The sequence below is a fragment of the Thalassophryne amazonica genome, chromosome 9, assembly GCF_902500255.1.
Source record: "Thalassophryne amazonica chromosome 9, fThaAma1.1, whole genome shotgun sequence".
Taxonomy (NCBI): domain Eukaryota; kingdom Metazoa; phylum Chordata; class Actinopteri; order Batrachoidiformes; family Batrachoididae; genus Thalassophryne; species Thalassophryne amazonica.
In genome coordinates, this window is record NC_047111.1 from 8,237,711 (window position 1) to 8,258,269 (window position 20,559).

The 20,559-nt window shown below is 41.5% G+C and overlaps 1 protein-coding gene across 1 annotated transcript in view; it reads left to right on the forward strand.

Annotated features, from left to right (window-relative positions):
* slc23a1 (solute carrier family 23 member 1) overlaps positions 1-20,559 on the forward strand; it is a 417,619-nt gene that overhangs the window by 119,357 nt on the left and 277,703 nt on the right. The gene's annotated exons all lie outside the window — the stretch shown is intronic.

The window sequence follows — 20,559 nt, forward strand, 5'->3', positions numbered from 1 at the left end:
GTTATTGGCGACTCTGTTTTGAGAAATGTGAAGTTAGCGACACCAGCAACCATTGTCAATTGTCTTCCGGGGGCCAGAGCAGGCGACATCGAAGGACATTTGAAATTGCTGGCTAAGGCTAAGCGTAAATTTGGTAAGATTGTAATTCACGTCGGCAGTAATGACACTCGGTTACGCCAGTCGGAGGTCACTAAAATTAACATTGAATCGGTGTGTAACTTTGCAAAAACAATGTCGGACTCTGTTGTTTTCTCTGGGCCCCTCCCCAATCAGACCGGGAGTGACATGTTTAGCCGCATGTTCTCCTTGAATTGCTGGCTGTCTGAGTGGTGTCCAAAAAATGAGGTGGGCTTCACTGATAATTGGCAAAGCTTCTGGGGAAAACCTGGTCTTGTTAGGAGAGACGGCATCCATCCCACTTTAGAGGGAGCAGCTCTCATTTCTAGAAATCTGGCCAATTTTTTGGGATCCTCCAAACTGTGACTGTCTAGCGTTGGGACCAGGAGGCAGAGCTGTGGTCTTATACACCTCTCTGCAGCTTCTCTCCCCCTGCCATCCCCTCATTACCCCATCCCCGTAGAGACGGTGCCTGCTCCCAGACCACCAATAACTAGCAAAAATCTATTTAAGCATAAAAATTCAAAAAGAAAAAATAATATAGCACCTTCAATTGCACCACAGACTAAAACAGTTAAATGTGGTCTATTAAACATTAGGTCTCTTTCTTCTAAGTCCCTGTTGGTAAATGATATAATAATTGATCAACGTATTGATTTATTCTGCCTAACAGAAACTTGGTTACAGCAGGATGAATATGTTAGTTTAAATGAGTCAACACCCCCGAGTCACACTAACTGTCAGAATGCTCGTAGCACGGGCCGGGGCGGAGGATTAGCAGCAATCTTCCATTCCAGCTTATTAATTAATCAAAAACCTAGACAGAGCTTTAATTCATTTGAAAGCTTGTCTCTTAGTCTTGTCCATCCAAATTGGAAGTCCCAAAAACCAGTTTTATTTGTTATTATCTATCGTCCACCTGGTCGTTACTGTGAGTTTCTCTGTGAATTTTCAGACCTTTTGTCTGACTTAGTGCTTAGCTCAGATAAGATAATTATAGTGGGCGATTTTAACATCCACACAGATGCTGAGAATGACAGCCTCAACACTGCATTTAATCTATTATTAGACTCTATCGGCTTTGCTCAAAAAGTAAATGAGTCCACCCACCACTTTAATCATATTTTAGATCTTGTTCTGACTTATGGTATGGAAATAGAAGACTTAACAGTATTCCCTGAAAACTCCCTTTTGTCTGATCATTTTTTAATAACATTTACATTTACCCTGATGGACTACCCTGCAGTGGGGAATAAGTTTCATTACACTAGAAGTCTTTCAGAAAGCGCTGTAACTAGGTTTAAGGATATGATTCCTTCTTTATGTTCTCTAATGTCATATACCAACACAGAGCAGAGTAGCTACCTAAACTCTGTAAGGGAGTTAGAGTATCTTGTCAATAGTTTTACATCCTCATTGAAGACAACTTTGGATGCTGTAGCTCCTCTGAAAAAGAGAGCTTTAAATCAGAAGTGTCTGACTCCGTGGTATAACTCACAAACTCGTAGCTTAAAGCAGATAACCCGTAAGTTGGAGAGGAAATGGCGTCTCACTAATTTAGAAGATCTTCACTTAGCCTGGAAAAAGAGTTTGTTGCTCTATAAGAAAGCCCTTCGTGAAGCTAGGACATCTTTCTACTCATCACTAATTGAAGAAAATAAGAACAACCCCAGGTTTCTTTTCAGCACTGTAGCCAGGCTGACAAAGAGTCAGAGCTCTATTGAGCTGAGTATTCCATTAACTTTAACTAGTAATGACTTCATGACTTTCTTTGCTAACAAAATTTTGACTATTAGAGAAAAAATTACTCATAATCATCCCAAAGATGTATCGTTATCTTTGGCTGCTTTCAGTGATGCCGGTATTTGGTTAGACTCTTTCTCTCCGATTGTTCTGTCTGAGTTATTTTCATTAGTTACTTCATCCAAACCATCAACATGCTTATTAGACCCCATTCCTGCCAGGCTGCTCAAGGAAGTCCTACCATTATTTAATGCTTCAATCTTAAATATGATCAATCTATCTTTGTTAGTTGGTTATGTACCACAGGCCTTTAAGGTGGCAGTAATTAAACCATTACTTAAAAAGCCATCACTTGACCCAGCTATCTTAGCTAATTATAGGCCAATCTCCAACCTTCCTTTTCTCTCAAAGATTCTTGAGAGGGTAGTTGTAAAACAGCTAACTGATCACCTGCAGAGGAATGGTCTATTTGAAGAGTTTCAGTCAGGTTTTAGAATTCATCATAGTACAGAAACAGCATTAGTGAAGGTTACAAATGATCTTCTTATGGCTTCGGACAGTGGACTTATCTCTGTGCTTGTTCTGTTGGACCTCAGTGCTGCTTTTGATACTGTTGACCATAAAATTTTATTACAGAGATTAGAGCATGTCATAGGTATTAAAGGCATTGCGCTGCGGTGGTTTGAATCATATTTGTCTAATAGATTACAGTTTGTTCATGTAAATGGGGAATCTTCTTCACAGACTAAAGTTAATTATGGAGTTCCACAAGGTTCTGTGCTAGGACCAATTTTATTCACTTTATACATGCTTCCCTTGGGCAGTATTATTAGACGGTATTGCTTAAATTTTCATTGTTACGCAGATGATACCCAGCTTTATCTATCCATGAAGCCAGAGGATACGCACCAATTAGCTAAACTGCAGGATTGTCTTACAGACATAAAGACATGGATGACCTCTAATTTCCTGCTTTTAAACTCAGATAAAACTGAAGTTATTGTACTTGGCCCCACAAATCTTAGAAGCATGGTGTCTAACCAGATCGTTACTCTGGATGGCATTTCCCTGATCTCTAGTAATACTGTGAGAAATCTTGGAGTTATTTTTGATCAGGATATGTCATTCAAAGCGCATATTAAACAAATATGTAGGACTGCCTTTTTGCATTTACGCAATATCTCTAAAATCAGAAAGGTCTTGTCTCAGAGTGATGCTGAAAAACTAATTCATGCATTTGTTTCCTCTAGGCTGGACTATTGTAATTCATTATTATCAGGTTGTCCTAAAAGTTCCCTAAAAAGCCTTCAGTTGGTTCAGAATGCTGCAGCTAGAGTACTGACGGGGACTAGCAGGAGAGAGCATATCTCACCCGTGTTGGCCTCCCTTCATTGGCTTCCTGTTAATGCTAGAATAGAATTTAAAATTCTTCTTCTTACTTATAAGGTTTTGAATAATCAGGTCCCATCTTATCTTAGGGACCTCGTAGTACCATATTACCCCATTAGAGCGCTTCGCTCTCAGACTGCGGGCTTACTTGTAGTTCCTAGGGTTTGTAAGAGTAGAATGGGAGGCAGAGCCTTCAGCTTTCAGGCTCCTCTCCTGTGGAACCAGCTCCCAATTCAGATCAGGGAGACAGATACCCTCTCTACTTTTAAGATTAGGCTTAAAACTTTCCTTTTCGCTAAGGCTTATAGTTAGGGCTGGATCGGGTGACCCTGGACCATCCCTTGGTTATGTTGCTTTAGACGTAGACTGTGTTTCATAATTATTGTATGGCCTTGCCTTGCAATGTGGAGCGCCTTGGGGCAATTGTTTGTTGTGATTTGGCGCTATACAAGAAAAAAGTTGATTGATTGATTGAAGTTTAGGGCTAGTGGCTTGCGATCACCTTAGTATTTCTTCTGTTTTTCGTGTTGTTTAATGCTGGCAAATTGTACAGTATTTTTTGTCTTTCTGATGCCTGATTATGTTTTTTCTCTCTGTTTAAGGTGCAGCTCCATCCAGAGATGGGAGTTGTGTTCGTGTTGGCGATCCTCCTGTCCTGTGCGCCAATAGCATTTCTTATATATTTGTCCATGAATTGTTCTGTGAATTGTTCTGTAATTTATGTTTGTAGCATGGCCAAAGCAGAGGGTCACCCCTTTGAGTCTGGTCTGCTTGAGGTTTCTTCCTCAGAGGGAGTTTTTCCTTACCACTGTTGCTCTGGGGGTCACACAGGTAAGATCTAACCTTACCTGTGTGAAGCGCTCTGAGGCAACTCTGTTGTGATTTGGCGCTATATAAATTAAAATAAATTAAATTAAAATTAAAGGTTGCAGAGCTCCATCCCCAAGAATTCTGGGTACTGTAGTTTTTATGCATTTCTTTTGTCTACTTTATATATATATATATATATATATATATATATATATATATATATAAAAACAGTGGTGGGCACACTTCCGATAATCCGATAACAGATAATTATCGAAGACAATGTTTTCATTATCGGATTATCTTTTTAGATAACTTTAAAAACCATTATCGGACTAATTATCTTCCGATGAATTGCTGTCCGATAACTTTTCGACAGATAACGTAGTACACCAAGCTGAACAGTGAAAAACATTTTTAAAACTTAAAAGCAGTTGAGACCTACCTGTTAAAAGTTTCCTAATAGGTATATTGTTCTACCCTCTGCACACAGAAGAGAACTGTTTTCAGAAGAAACCACTCTATCCTCTGTAGGCAAAGGAGAACTGGTGACCTCCCCCCCAAAAAATAATTTCCTTTAACACCATACTGATATAATCACAATATCACCCAAGTCATCCAGAGGCATACATTTTTAACTTATGGTTCAAATTTTAACCTACTCATTTTAGACAAGTTATTTAAAATTACTGTCATGTCTGAAGTTTTATAAAGTGAAAATATCAGATATATGTTTTCGTTTTAAAGTAATGTGCTAATTTTTAAGGTTTTGTGAGCACATGCTGTGCCTGGCAGCAATGCATTATGGGTAGCATAGGGTAATCTCAGACGTTCATGACAGGACAAATGCATTTCAGACACTCTGTTCAGGCTCCACAGACAACAGCATTAAACTCTAGTGCCTAAAACTCTCGTGAATATATTCTCTGGGTTTATAGACGTTATTGTATTTGCGTTTGTTAAATTCCACGCATCTTAAATGTAGCAGACACGGATTATCTGGAATTTTGTTTGGCAAGTTTTCAATGCCGCTACTGCCATCTACTGGCCAGTAGTGTTCATGGCAGTATTTGCCCCAAGTAGTAAGCATCTGGGTACCAGTAGATGGCAGTGTTCTATTTATTTTGACCCGGTTATCAGATGGTGGTCAAATCAACTTTTTGGCTTTGCAAATGGCTTTTTTTTTTTTTTTTACAAATTTAAGTTTATAAACAAAACAACAACAAAAAAACATTACAAGACAGCTCTGCGGTTGGATGCTTGTAGCTACACGATGCAGGACGCGCGATTAACCTGAAACTCAGCCCAAAGAATTCTCGCATGAATGAAAAATCATCTGAAAAATGGTCAAAACATGCACAGTGTAAAGCCAACATTTATGTGTCAAGATAAGGCTTTTCAGAACTGACCAATTGTTAACCTTGTCCTTTGTTTTATCTATGTTTTTATTATTTATTATTGCATTTTAACCTGTGAAGTGCTTTGTGACTTATGTCTGTGAAAGGCACTATATAAATAAATTTACTTACTTACTTACTAATATTGAGTGCACGTTTTACAACATCATAAAATGTGCGCACATCATCAAATGTGCGCACAGCACTAATAAAACATCTGCACATTCTCTCCACATGCAAAACATTTTGCGATGACACTTCCAGGGCTCTGTAAAAATGCCTGTTTTTACAAATAAAAATGGAATATTTTACAAAAGCACATCTATCTTTAAATGAACACACGACACACGTCACATTACCGTGTTGGTTTACATAATGAATGACTGAACCAATCAGTGTTTAGCAGAGGCACTTTTACCCAGAATGCTTTGCGGTCTGTGTTTGTTACAAAACCTCAGAATTACTGCATTATTCAACATTAAAAGATATATGTTATATTTTAACTTTGTACAAATGACAGAATTGACATTAATGGAGTTATTCTATCAGTATTTTCACAAAACCATAAGTTAGTATGACTTTATTTTTTAAGACCTCCGCCTGACTGGAGCATTATGATTAGTAGAGAGCTGATTTTGTGGGTGCTCTCAGGATTTTTCTGTGCAGCTTCCTACAGCGATGGTCAAACAAGCACTTTTGTCGCTTTTGATGCTTTCAAAAGCCATCGTGTTAAAAGTCAATTTCAGCTTCTTAGTAATTTCAAATGTACCAGAGACAATACTGGAATTTATTGGTTATTGGTTATCTGTAACTTCCGATACATTTTTGGGTGGTTTATCTTTATCAAAGATAACTTTTCAATTATCTGTTATCGAAGTTAATTTTTTGGTTATCTGTGCCCACCACTGTATATAAATCAGCGTGGCTCCAAAATTCCCAATTCAAAACCCAAACAAGTCCTGTAGAATAAATCTTGTAACTAGTTTTTACTTGGAATTATATACCACACAACATACGTGAAAACACACTAAATAAATGAGTATAACACATCAGATATAATACTTTCATGCATAAAGTGAAAAAGATTCCCATGTGATTTTCTTTTCTCTTTTCTGTTACAATACAATGAAATTTTCTTTTCTTTTTTTTTCAAAAACGTGGTTACAATTTTAAGTCTACACAAGTTGGTTACATGTCCTTCCCCAAATCGTCCAACAGGGGTCACTCTTGTTCCATGGTTGAATTTGTATTTATCTGGCAGAAATGTAAAAAGCGTAATACTGAGTCGGTTTCAACCAGAGAAGCTTTGCAATAATCATTAGATTGAAGGTAATCCTTCAATGAGTTGTTTTCTTTTGAGTCTAGTGTGAAAGACCTCTTTTTAGGACTTTTCGTGAGGAAAGTATGTTTTTCTGTGGAGGGTTCTTTATGGTAAGAGGGGAGCTGATACATCTGGTTTGGGGTACTGATAAGAGAATTCACAACTCCGTGAGGAATGCACTTTGGGTAGTCTTAAATCTTGAATATGGTGGGGGTTTGTTGACACAGATCCAAGCTGTGCCTGGCTTGGAGCATCTCCGCTTTGACACCTGGAGATATACCAGGCCTTGCTGTATGGAGTTTAAACTTCATGGCCTCTGCATAATGCAAGCTTATTATGTTGGTTGTTTGATCACAGCTTTTGTGTTGTGTGTTGGGGGGGGGGGGGCGGGGGGGGGTTTGGCTGGCCAAGATACTGTTTGTGTGTTTTGTGTATACTTCGGGTGGTTTGTGGGGGGCGTGTGTTTGCTGATGGTGTGAACCCTAAACAGTATTTGTGTGAACAGTGTTGACTTATCTCGCCTCTCATCCTTAACAGGCGCTGTCCGATTCATTAACCACCTGGGGGGTGCCGGCGGGAATTTCTGGGTCCAGAACTGTCGGGCTCCAATCCCTTGGGCGCTAGGAAGAGCGCGTCGTCCTCCACCCCACCAGGCTGTTAATTCACTTTTTGTTTATATTTGCACTTGAAATAAATCTGTTATGTTCTTTGGAACCGCTCTCTGTTTCTTTAGCGCTGGGTCCTTGTCAGACGCTGGTTCGCTCCTCTAACCTGCGTCCCAACATAACAGAAGTCCCCAGCCAAACCAGCATGGACCCAGCGGTAGAGGAGCTGGTTTAGTCCGGGAAAGCGGCAGCGAATGTTGGAACCAATCCGGGATCCGTTGCGGGTGCTCTCCGCCCAGGTTGTGTGCGTGGGCGCGCACATGGCAGAGTCACGGCGTCGTTTTGCAGCACGGGTCGCTTTGCGTCCCACTACTGAAGCTGTAGCCCTGTCTCCTCCGGTGGTAATTGGTTCCAACATCTGTTGTGTCAGCTCCGGACCACTTTAGTAAGGTGTCACGTTTGCTGCACTCAGCTGCTCACAGAAAAGCAGTTTGTTGAATTTTCTCTGTGGCCACAGGGCTTTTTATTTGTTGCACTTTGGCTCCCCCTGCTGGCAACAGAGTCACATTGCCGTCAAGAGCTCAGAATGGGAAAAGACATATTTCCTGCTCTCTGACCTTGACGGAGCAAAACACTTATCGGTTAGTTAGTGGTCAATATTTGTGGGGTTTTATTAAGGAATTTTCACAAAATGTATTTGTGATTATTATAGCACAGTTTAACATTCCTGGTGGAGTGGACAGACCGGCTGATTGGAGCTCTTCTGGACCCAGGTAATGGTATTTTTTACTTATTTGTAGTTTTTTATTTTTTGTTAGTGGGTTGGGTCATTTTTTCTTTGTTGTTTTTTATTTCCCTGTCCCCTAGCCCTGACCTCACACACTTCTGTACCGTTCGTCTTTAGTGTGTGGGGTGGTGCAGGTTGGTTACACTGGGCGTCTCCTAGGAAACCTCTGCACCTGGGGGGGGGGGGGGGGTTTCGGGGCCGTTATTTCTATTTAGTTGATTCCCGGTTCCACTCCAGCCTCAGCGAGCCTTTGACCGTTAGTCATCGGCGTCGCTGGTGTGTAGTGCAGTGGGAATGTGCTTTGGTCGGAGCGGTGGCGCCGATTCGTGCCGTTTGCCTTTTCCGTTGTCCACCCCTCCCGGTAGGCTGAAGCACAGTCTGAGTTATGACACCGGACGTACTTCCGGTTTTCCTCTGCGCTTGGGGTGGGACTGGGTTAGTTTTTTCCTGTTTTCTCCCCCGGCTCAGTAGTCCTGTGCCGTTCGCCACGATGTATCTGTCGATTGGCTCTGGGGGTGTTCCGGGGTCTTTCGGGGTGCTGGGGGGGCAACGGGATTTCCTATTTGTTTTGTTTGCCCCCGGGGTTGTTATTGGTGTCCGCTGGGGGTGTGGGGTGTTTGTTATTTGTGTTTCCTCCCAGGTTCCACCTCCAGGGTTGATGGGACGGTCCTCTGGGGGGGAAAGGACCGTGGGGCCGACTAGCCGGATGTGGCCGGGCCTGGGGTTTCTGGGTCGTGGGGGTGTCTCCTGGGGTTTGATGGAATGGTCCTCTGGGGGGCGCTGTAGCTCCCGTGTATACCTGGGGATCTCAGGTGGACCCGGTCTCGGTTATTACTCCTAGAGCTGGCGGCAATGTCCTCTAGGGGGTTGGGTTTTTTGGGTTTGGGATTTGCTCCCTGGGGTTTGATGGGACGGTCCCCTGGGGAGGGTTTTGGGGTGGTCATGTGTTTTTATTTTGTGTTATTCCCCAGCTTGCTTCCCTGGGGTTGTAGTTGTGCTGTACTCTGGGGGGGTATGTTGGGGTTTTACTGTGTGCTTTGTGTTTTATGTTGTACTGTGTTGTGGGACTTTTTTGGGGTGTTTGGGATTGTTTTTGTTTTCTTGCCAGCTGGCCTCCCTGCCACATTGTCTTGCCCTCGCTGCCATATCCTGTTCCTGCTGTGGACCCTGGGGTTTTGCACCGCCTGTTCCTGCCGTGGACCCCGGGGGGGGGGGGGAGCTGTTTTCTGGCCAGGTCTGTGTGGTCACCGGGAGGCTTCCCATTGAGGGGGGGGTACTGTTGTGTGTTGGGGGGGGGGGGGGGGGTTTGGCTGGCCAAGATACTGTTTGTGTGTTTTGTGTATACTTCGGGTGGTTTGTGGGGGGCGTGTCTGAGGCTGTGATGATGGATGAAGCATCTCTCACCCTCCACTGTCATCATGCCAACCCCATGCACCTGATGAGCAGTTCATGTGCAGATCTAGAGGACTACCAGCTGAAGAGGATGTACCTGATGAGCAGTTCACGTGTAGAGCTAAAAGACTACCAGCTGAAGTGGATGCACCTGATGAGCAGTTCACGTGCAGAGTTAAAGGACTACCAGCTGAAGTGGATATCCTGATCAGCAGTTCACGTGCAGTTCCAAAGGACTTCCAGCTGAAGTAGATATCCTAATGATGTACTACATTTAAGCCATGACTGCTCTGTGTAAGGTGCTGGGGACTCAACCTTGTTGCTGCTGTGTGACGATTGTTTGTCTAACATTGTGACGCTGAGCATCGCTCCAGGTTTGACGCACCATGCCTGTTAAGGAGATGGGTGAGGGACATGCTCCATCAGCACACTTCAGAGGTAACTAAAGCTGTGAATGACTTTGAGTAATTAACAATAGTAATTTGGTGTTTTGTACGCAGCTATATTTAAGCTACTCTGATAATTGTGTAAATTCGCTCTTCACAGCCGTGGCGTGCGGATTGATGGTCCTCCACGGGCTGTGAGAGCTGTTTCTGTAATTTGAGTCGGAATTACAACCTGAATGTGTTTGCTGATGGTGTGAACCCTAAACAGTATTTGTGTGAACAGTGTTGACTTATCTCGCCTCTCATCCTTAACAGGCGCTGTCCGATTCATTAACCACCTGGGGGGTGCCGGCGGGAATTTCTGGGTCCAGAACTGTCGGGCTCCAATCCCTTGGGCGCTAGGAAGAGCGTGTCGTCCTCCACCCCGCCAGGCTGTTAATTCACTTTTTGTTTATATTTGCACTTGAAATAAATCTGTTATGTTCTTTGGAACCGCTCTCTGTTTCTTTAGCGCTGGGTCCTTGTCAGACGCTGGTTCGCTCCTCTAACCTGCGTCCCAACATAACATTTTGGCTACAAAGTTGATCACATTCTATGGTGTAAATGGTAAAACATATTTTTTTAAAAAGAAAAGCTTTAAGCTTTAAATAATAAATAAATAAATAAAATGCCTATTTTATGACAAGAATAGAATTTCAAAACTTTATCATAGAGATATCTGACCTAAATTAAGCAAGCATGACATATAACATCAGACACACTGAATAAGTCGCTTTCAAGTCACATTTAAGATGATTATATGTGGAAATATATTTCTCATTTGGAAACATAAGGAAATATAATATCAATATCAAGAAAATATATTTCGTCAAGCATTCCATACAGGATTTCGCTTTTTAGCTGTACAAGTACTCTTTTCTAGGCAACTGAATGACATTAAGTTTAGTTATGTTAATGCAAGAGATGAGATGTTATCAAGATTCCACTTTTTTAGTTGACATGTAATTGTTCGAGGGTCCTTAAATCAGCGACGGCTTCTATTCGCAATTGTTGGTGGTTTCCATGCATCTCCAGATCATTTTTCCCTTTGCATATTTCATTTGTGTTGCAGTTTTACAAAGATATTTGAGAAGATTCAGTAAACCGACCAGTCAAATCTACTGGGTCTCTCATTTTGTTCACTATCTGTCAGCCAGGACAGAATATCGTAGGTCAGTGTTTGGTGCACTAATTAATGAAGTTCCCCTTAAGTCTGAACCAGAGACCTCCATTTGAAACAGATATTAAACATCTTGAAATACAAGCATGTAGTTACCTGTGTCTGGCAATATAGCTAATTAAGTTAATGGTATGGCAATGTACGGACTTAAGTCCCTGAAGTCCTGAATATTGAAGTAGAGAAATAGCAGGATGGCTGATCTATGGTAAAGCTCATTTCCGACAAGTCCTATGGCTTTATTCCGCAATAGCAGCATGTTCTAGAAGAAGCTATTAATAGCTGCTAAAAAAGTAAGAATATGAATAGAAACAAAGTAAAACTTTTCAATATCAATTTTGGTTGCTAAGAGGGACAATCCATAGTGATGAACATCTTTTGTCATTAGGCTGTGCCTAATGACAAGGAGTTCACCACCTTTTGATCTCGTGCTTAAAGGCTGAGGCAGAATCAAGTATGACCCTAACTCAATGCCATTGAGTCAAACTAGATAATAGGACTTGGTGAGCTACAATGTCGAATGCCCTCTTGAAATCATTAAAAACTGCTCTAATGTTGTTTGTTGGCAGTTTCCTCGCTTGCGAGGTTAGTGGGAAGGCCTTTCAACTAGGTCTGTCTCCATGTGGAGCAAGCAGGGCTATCCCTAAACAGGGCTGCTTGGTCACCCAGGGCCCTGCCGGATGATGCTGTTGTCTCGGGTCAGCAATCAAACGACCATAGCTCCTGAGCCGCCTGCACGCAGGGTCGAGACTGCAGCTCCCAGTGCCATCATGCACCTGCTGTTTTCGCCTCTTCCCATCGCTGCAGGGCTTTCCTTCCCGCCTGCGCTCGTTGCTTAAAGTGGGGATCAGCTCGCGCACACCAATTCCACTCTTTAGGCAAGGTGGCACTCCACAGTGGCACAGACAAGCTGAGACGGCTGTGGCGTCCACCAGGCTGTAGGTTTTACATCAGAGTGACCTTCTCCTAGCCTCTGGCTAAAGAACCTTCCTCGGAGGCACGGGGGCAGTAACCCAGGCTGGGGGTTTAACATCAGGGTTTTCCTTCCCCTAGGTGGACCGCCTTAACAGGGCTAATGAGTCCCATCTACCCACTGCTATAACCCAGTCAGCTGGGAGGCTTGTGATGGCGGGAGCGCCTAGATCCCCTATAGGTCATGGACCTACCACTGCCATAACTGCTCTAATACAGGCATTCTTATTGAACATGCCTTTAATGTCTAATGTAAAAAGCCATTTTACATTCATGGCTCATGGCTCTGTATCACAATTGTTGGTTTGTGCATTATATGTTTGTTTCCTTCATATGTTTGGTTCTTTATCGTAATTGGTATTGTTGCTCTCTTATCATTGTTGGTATGTCTTTTATATGTTTGTTTCCTTACCGTAACTGGTATTGTTGTTTTCTTACCATTGTTGGTATGTGCATCATATGTTTGTTTTCTTTGCCGTAACTGGTATCGTTGATCTCTTACCATTGTCGGTATGTGCTTCGTTGCTTGTTTATCATGTTGGTATTGTTTTCTTGCCGCTGTTGGAATCTATTGTGGGAAACTACAAGTATTTAGACATATTATTTTCTTAATTTTCTATCTAATTGATAGGAAGCAGCTATGTACTTTATGTTAAATTTGAATAAAGGGGTGGGATTAAATAAGTTTTCTTCCTCCCACTCCTTTTTGAGCAGATATAATGACCTGAGTTAATAGTAAATTTAATTTGTTTAATTTATTGTTAAATTGTTTTTCTGTTTTCTGTTTTTCTGCATTTCTTATCATCTGCTCAAATAAAATAGATGATGATGATGATGATGAATGTAATCCATAAGGACACACAGAGCCGTCTCAGTAGAGTGATGAGTACGAAAAATCAAAGTGCATAGGATGTATAGCAGAATGATCGCTGTCAAGATGCTACATAATTAGTTGGGCAATGCATTTCTTAGTTATTTTGGACACCACTGGCAGAGTAGAAATAGTATATTGTTAGACATATCAGATTCTGACCTATATATAAAGTAGTGTAATTGATGGAACCGTCCACGTGTCAGGGACACGGTGCGTGTGCCCCCTGACACATTAACTGACTGAGTTAATATAAAGAGATCAGTGAATAATAAGAGGAAATTAGGGGCTCCATACAGGATTACCATTGGTGTTGGATATCCTGGAATCAACATTGTCACAGTTAATATAGTGTTAACATACAGCTTTATCTATCATCAACTGCAGCTACAAGAAATATTGTGTCAGTGATAAGTGCAGTGTCACGATCAAGTATTGGTAGATTGCTGCTTGAAATCTTGGGGCTATTTTCCAGATTAGAAGCTCTGCTACATTGTCTCAAAGGAAAAACTTGTACAACCCCTGGCAAAAATTATGGAATCACTGGCCTCGGATGATGTTCATTCAGTTGTTTAATTTTGTAGAAAAAAAAGCAGAACACAGACATGACACAAAACTAAAGTCATTTCAAATGGCAACTTTCTGGCTTTAAGAAACACTATAAGAAATCAAGAAAAAAAGATTGTGACAGTCAGTAACGGTTACTTTTTTAGACCAAGCAGAGGAAAAAAATGTGGAATCACTCAATTCTGAGGAAAAAATTATGGAATCACCCTGTAAATTTTCATCCCCCAAATTAACACCTGCATCAAATCAGATCTGCTCATTGACATTGACCCTATGTGTCTTTTTGCAAGGAATGTTTTTGCAGTTTTTGCTCTATGGCAAGATGCATTATCATCTTGAAAAATGATTTCATCATCCCCAAACATCCTTTCAATTGTCCAAAATATCAACGTATTTTTGACGTACTTTACCTGACATGCAGCCCCATATCATCAATGACTGTGGAAATTTACATGTTCTCTTCAGGCAGTCATCTTTATAAATCTCATTGGAAAGGCACCAAACAAAAGTTCCAGCATCATCACCTTGCCCAATGCAGATTCGAGATTCATCACTGAATATGACTTTCATCCAGTCATCCACAGTCCACGATTGCTTTTCCTTAGCCCATTGTAACCTTGTTTTTTTTCTGTTTAGGTGTTAATGATGGCTTTTGTTTAGCTTTTCTGTATGTAAATCCCATTTCCTTTAGGCGGTTTCTTACAGTTTGGTCACAGACGTTGACTCCAGTTTCCTCCCATTCGTTCCTCATTTGTTTTGTTGTGCATTTTTCGATTTTTGAGACATATTGCTTTAAGTTTTCTGTCTTGACGCTTTGATGTCTTCCTTGGTCTACCAGTATGTTTGCCTTTAACAACCTTCCCATGTTGTTTGTATTTGGTCCAGAGTTTAGACACAGCTGACTGTGAACAACCAACATCTTTTGCAACATTGCGTGATGATTTACCCTCTTTTAAGAGTTTGATAATCCTCTCCTTTGTTTCAATTGACATCTCTCGTGTTGGAGCCATGATTCATGTCAGTCCACTTGGTGCAATAGCTCTCCAAGGTGTGATCACTCCTTTTTAGATGCAGACTAACGAGCAGATCTGATATGATGCAGGTGTTAGTTTTGGGGATGAAAATTTACAGGGTGATTCCATAATTTTTTCCTCAGAATTGAGTGATTCCATATTTATTTCCTCTGCTTGGTCTAAAAAAGTAACCGTTACTGACTGCCACAATCTTTTTTTCTTGATTTCTTATAGTGTTTCTTAAAGCCAGGAAGTTGCCATTTGAAATGACTTTAGTTTTGTGTCATGTCTGTGATCTGCTTTTTTTCTACAAAATTAAACAACTGAATGAACATCCTCCGAGGCCGGTGATTCCATAATTTTTGCCAGGGGTTGTATGAATCAAACCAAAGCGCTCTCCACAAAGGATTTTGGTGTACAGCCATGAAATTATACAACTTATCTAAACACCAATCCCAAGTCTCTGCCCCTATCTAAAGTGTGGTAGCAGTGAGACCGGCCTATAGTTTGAAAGAGAGGTCCGTCACCAAATATGAACAATGGTATTACCTGTAACCAGGTAGTAATACCATTATTTTTGAAGCAAAGTGCCCAACCAGTAGAGACTGACTATGGTGGGTGGAATTGTCTAATTCAGAGGTGGGCAACTTGTTCCAGAAAGGGCCAAGATGGTGCAGGTTTTCTTTGCAGCCACTGATTCCACCAGGTGATTTCACTGATTAATATCACTTTGAGCAGATAGAATCAGTTAATCAGTGAAATCACCTGGTGGAATCAGTGGCTGCAAAGAAAACCTTCACCCTCTTGGCCTTTTGGAACAAGTTGCCCACCCCTGGTCTAATTAATAACCATCGAGCGCCAAGCCATATTGTCATCATTTTAGGAGACTGTATATAAATTAAGTTGGTATAAAGTTTTTCCACAGTTGCAATGTACCCACTGAAAAGATCCGTTATAGGTCTGTTCTCTGAAAGGTCTCGTTAGTGGGGCAAAGTGCGGCAGCCCTCAATAACTTCCTACTCAGTGTGTTGAACTTATTTAAAACTACTTAAGGTAAGGTATTTTTTGTTCTTGTGCATTATAATTACTGTCCGTGTGACTTCTTAGTGCAGTTTATTGTGTGTGTTTCTGTGCTATTGTCCTTTGCTGTTTATTCCTTTTATTGTTTTTCACATATCCACTTACAACAAAGATCTGTCTCCTTATCTGCAATCTGTAGGTCTTTGCTATGATCGGGTTCACCAGCAATCACCGTGCTCCGACGTCAGTAAACCTATTGCAGTAGTTTTATGATGGTCAGTATCACAAAGTCTATTTTTATTACCATCTGTACAGATGAGGTCATCAGTTCTGTGCAAACCTTCTGCAGCATAACAGCTTGAATCAGTCGATGCATCCAGGCATGATCTCTGCAGTCAGGTTGAGTAATACCTGCTTGAATAATTCACCTGAACCTGAGTGTCCAGGAGTATGTGTGGTCAGAGCCCCCCGTACACACAGTCTCACCGCAGAAGGTCGTGGCCCGTTCGTGTCCCCGATGAAACAAAATATGCACATTAGAATCTGAATTACTGTGAAGGATCTGCCCCACTTGCAAAATCAGTAAAGCACATTTATGAGGGTGTCCTTTAATCAGTGATATCCGAGAAGCAACACCCTGACTTTGTAGGTAAGGTAAACATTGTAATCAGGTGTGTTCTTAAGTAATGAAAGTGTCATCTGAAATTGAAAATAAGTTAATTGAAAAACTTGCTAAGTAATTTTGGTAGGAAGAATACTTCAAACAAAATAGAGGCTTTAGGCAGTAACCATACAGTCACGTTGGATGTGACTGTATGGTTTCTGCAGTGCTGAAAGCAGAATTAGGTTAAGCACAAAAATCATTTGGAAAAACCAAGCGCCATACGAAGTGGTTTTAGAGATGTGTATCCTTACAGTCAAAGGCGAAGGAGTAAATCATCAAACAGTTATCAAACATCATCATCAAAAATCATCAAACAGTCCAATCAGAATCAGGATTATACCAACTTCAGTAGTTTTAAAACAATTAAATTCATTAAACAATACATTAAGGCTCGTGATCAGCGTCAGTTATACACGGACGTAAGCCAGACAAAATGTTTACAAGTTTGACGTCAGTGTTTGTTTTTCTGTATTCGTTTTCCTGGAGTCAGAGAGAGTGTAGTGTGGTTCACCACATCGTCTGGGTGCAGCAACAAGCTGTCAAAGGATTGTCCGCTGGTCCCATGAGAAATCGTTGTCCCAACACAACCTTTTAAGAAGCCCTGATAATTACTACAATTTATCCCCTCCTTTTATTTGCTTTTTCTGTGGACATGAGAAGGGGTCACATTGTCTTTTTTTCTGCATTCTGTCTCCTTTTTCTTCTATTTCTGATCACACTGTAATTGGTTTGAATGTACTTTGAAGGTATAAATATTCCCACGTGGACCCTCTTTATCTTAAAAACGGTACGATCGGCAGCTACATCATTTAGCCCTTTTACCGGTACTGCGCATGCCCTGTCGGCTTGTTCTCTAGTTTCTACAAGAGCGTGATAGCGTCACACACAGGCCTAGCATATGTATTACAGCATAAAGTGGAGGCTCACGTACAAACAATTCACTTAATCATTTCAGCCGCCATGCTTAGACGTATATCTGTATTTTAATTGTGGTCTGTGAATATGTGTGTCAAAAAGATGCAGCTGATCAGTGAACTGCAGTTGATGCCATCAGGCTGTTTCAGCCACTTGCTACTTCAACATGTTGTCACCCACAGGACATCTCATTCACGTGACGAAACAAATAAATCACACAGGTTCACTGGTCTTACAGCAGAAACACTGTGTTACCAGAACCTTTGCAACCCGGGGACTTTCGATGACTACAGCTCAAAAGCACACATCATCCCAACGGGTCCCAGCCCCAGCGGGTCACCAGCCAGTGTTTGAACCTCAAAAACGTCTCTATTCCCTGTATGTCTTATTTAAGGGGGTGAATGCACAGCATGCACCATGGACCCCCTCCCAGCCGGGTATTTACTTATTCCCTTATTCCTGTACATATTCCTGTCCTTATTCCTGTATCTCTTATACTCTCTTCTCTCAATACCTATCAGGTTTGGTTGACAGGACAGGCAGGACGCAAATGCAGGAAGCAGGTACACAGCTGTGTGGCGTAAAATCGTTTACTAGATTTTCAGGCTGAGGTAGGTACACGGAAAAGCAGTCCAAACAGAGCAACAGGATCAAGAGCATCAGGCTAAAGGCGTGGTCCAGGTACATAAGCAGGTAGTCAAAAAACACAAAGAGGCAATCAGAGCAAGCACATCCCAGAAACCCAGGAACCTGACACTCAGATCCCAGAGGGTTAAAACCCTATCAAGTAATGTGATTTTTAAAGTTTGGTACCCTTTCACCAGATTATATTTTGCTTAACCCTGTGGGGCCGATGCTGTCGTATGCAAAGGCTAAGACCAAGCTTTACTAAATTATGAATAACTTTTTAATGATATGAGATAGAAACTTACTTTTTTTTTTTGCTGAAAAGTTAACTCCGCTGACTTTCGAGTCAGTCATCGGCCATCTTTGTACTCCTCATAGAAGCTGTGTGATGACGTGCGCAATGTGAGTGTCCAATCGGAATTGGTTCACTGTCAAATGGTTTTCCAAAATCCAATCGTAGGGCAGATTTACCTCACGTGAAAAGCCAAAGATCATTTTCAGGAGTGATATGTTACTAGTTGGCCCGTTTGAATAGCCCCCTGGGAGTTCCAATGAGTACATACTATTAGTACATACTCAGTTGCGCCCTGCGCCATTACGCACAGCGATCAGTGAAAGCAGATGGAGAGCCTCTGATGACAATCTCACATGAAAGGTGCTTTAGGAGCAGCACAGAACAGTCCACAACAGAGTAGAAGTAGAAGTTTGTGTTGTAACCTTTGTGTAATAGCAGACAGAAATTGCTTTGAGATGAAGACAAAAAACAAAAACAAAAACGCATAGACCATTTTGTATATATTGTTCAAAATGTGCATTTGTGTTTATTGTTTGAACCTTTTTGTTGTACAGTCTTTCACACAAGACCTCAAATTACCTTTATAAAGTGTCAAAACAGTTGTTTATTATAGTTTGCTGTGTTTTGAATAAATGTGTGTGGAAAATTATTTTCCGCTTTACTTTTATCATTCTTATTTTTGTTTGTAAATCTTTATTACACTTATAAAACACAACAAAAGCATATATATTCTGAAAGCACAGGTTGTCCTGAAAAAAGAGACATAAAACTTGATTGTGGGATGCAGGGAGAGCTGTTAACAGTAGTAATAAAACATTTATGCCAGGCGAGTGAACTGTCCAAAAAATGGCCTCAGACCCCAGAGGATTAAAATACTTTGAAATTATGTCACCCAGAGGCTGAAGTAGCAACTGGGTTGCTAATTTGAGCCCTTATTAACAGTGAACAAGTTTATTTCCAAGAATAACCAGCCCAAGCATTGCAGTATTTAACCTTATCATGCAATTTGTAAAAGTTATTTAGCACAGTTATAGAGGAATCACACTTCTTAGCCTCCCTAGGATAGCCTATGCCAGGGTATAAGAGTTGAGACTTTGGCTTAGTTGAACCTCAGATTCAGGGGGAGCCATGAAATGTGTTGTCTGTGGGGATCCATGGGCTCTAGATTGGGTCATGTTTATAAATCAGGTAGCTGACATTTTTCAGGGGTGGTAATAAACTAAGGAATGACTTGGAAAGGCCTGTGAGTCCAGAATGTTTTAAGAAAGTTTGACAACAGTTTTTAGAAAAGGAACTCAACCCTTTTATTATGTAATTTTTAACGTTAATTTACTGTCTTAAAGTATTTCTAAATTGTTTATGTTGTTATCATATACATGCTATTATTATCATTATTATTATTATCACCATTTTTATTTTATTACTTCTATTTTGTCATTTGATTTTTAAATGGACCACAACAGAAATAAATGTTTTCACTTTCTTGTTTCATCCATGTATTTTTAATGTATTTACAATTATATGCACTTATGCTTTTAATATAAAGATGATTTACTGCCCCTTGCTGGAAAGGCATGAGTGCAAAATGTAATTAGCAACATTAGCTGGGGGAGGGGGGGGGGGTGAATCCAAGAAAAACTGTGGGTCCAGACGATGCCTCAGGTCAGGTGTTGAGAGAATGTGCAGCTCAGTTGGCTGGGGTTTTTACAAACATTTTTAACCAGTCCCTGAACCAGGCTGCTGTCCCCACTCCCCTGCCTGAAGTCCTCTATTATTGTCCCCCTCCCTAAGAAGACCAGGATCAGTGGTCTGAATGACTATCACCCGGTGGCACTAACTACCATCATTATGAAGTGCTTTGAGAAGCTAGTACGGGCCTACATCACCTCCTACCTCCCCCCTGGGTTCCACCTTCACCAGTTTGCTTATTGTGCCAGTAGGTCCACAGAGGACGCCATTATTACAGCTCTACATGTGGCTCTGTCCCACCTGGAGCAGCAGGAGAGCTACATTAGGCTGGTCCTCGTGGACTTTAGCTCAGCATTTAATACCATCCTTCTAAGCAGACTGGTGACTACGTTGTTGGACCTGGGTGTGTCCCAGTCCATCTGCCTGTGGATCCTGGACTTCCTCACGGGCTGCTCTCAGAGGGTAAGAGTTGGCCCTCACATCTCCTCGGCCATCAGCCTCAGCACCGGCTCTCCTCAGGGCTGTGTGCTGAGCCCTTTGCTCTATACCCTCTACACCCATGACTGCACCCCCTCTCACCCCAGCAATGATATCAAGTTTGCTGATGACACCACCATGGTGGGACTCCTTTCTGGTAAGGATGAAACTGCCTATAGAGAAGAGGTGCAGTGGCTGTCTGTATGGTGCAGGGAGAACAACCTGATCCTGAACACCTTAAAAACAAAGGAGATGGTGGTCAACTACAGGAGGAGGAAAATGAACATAC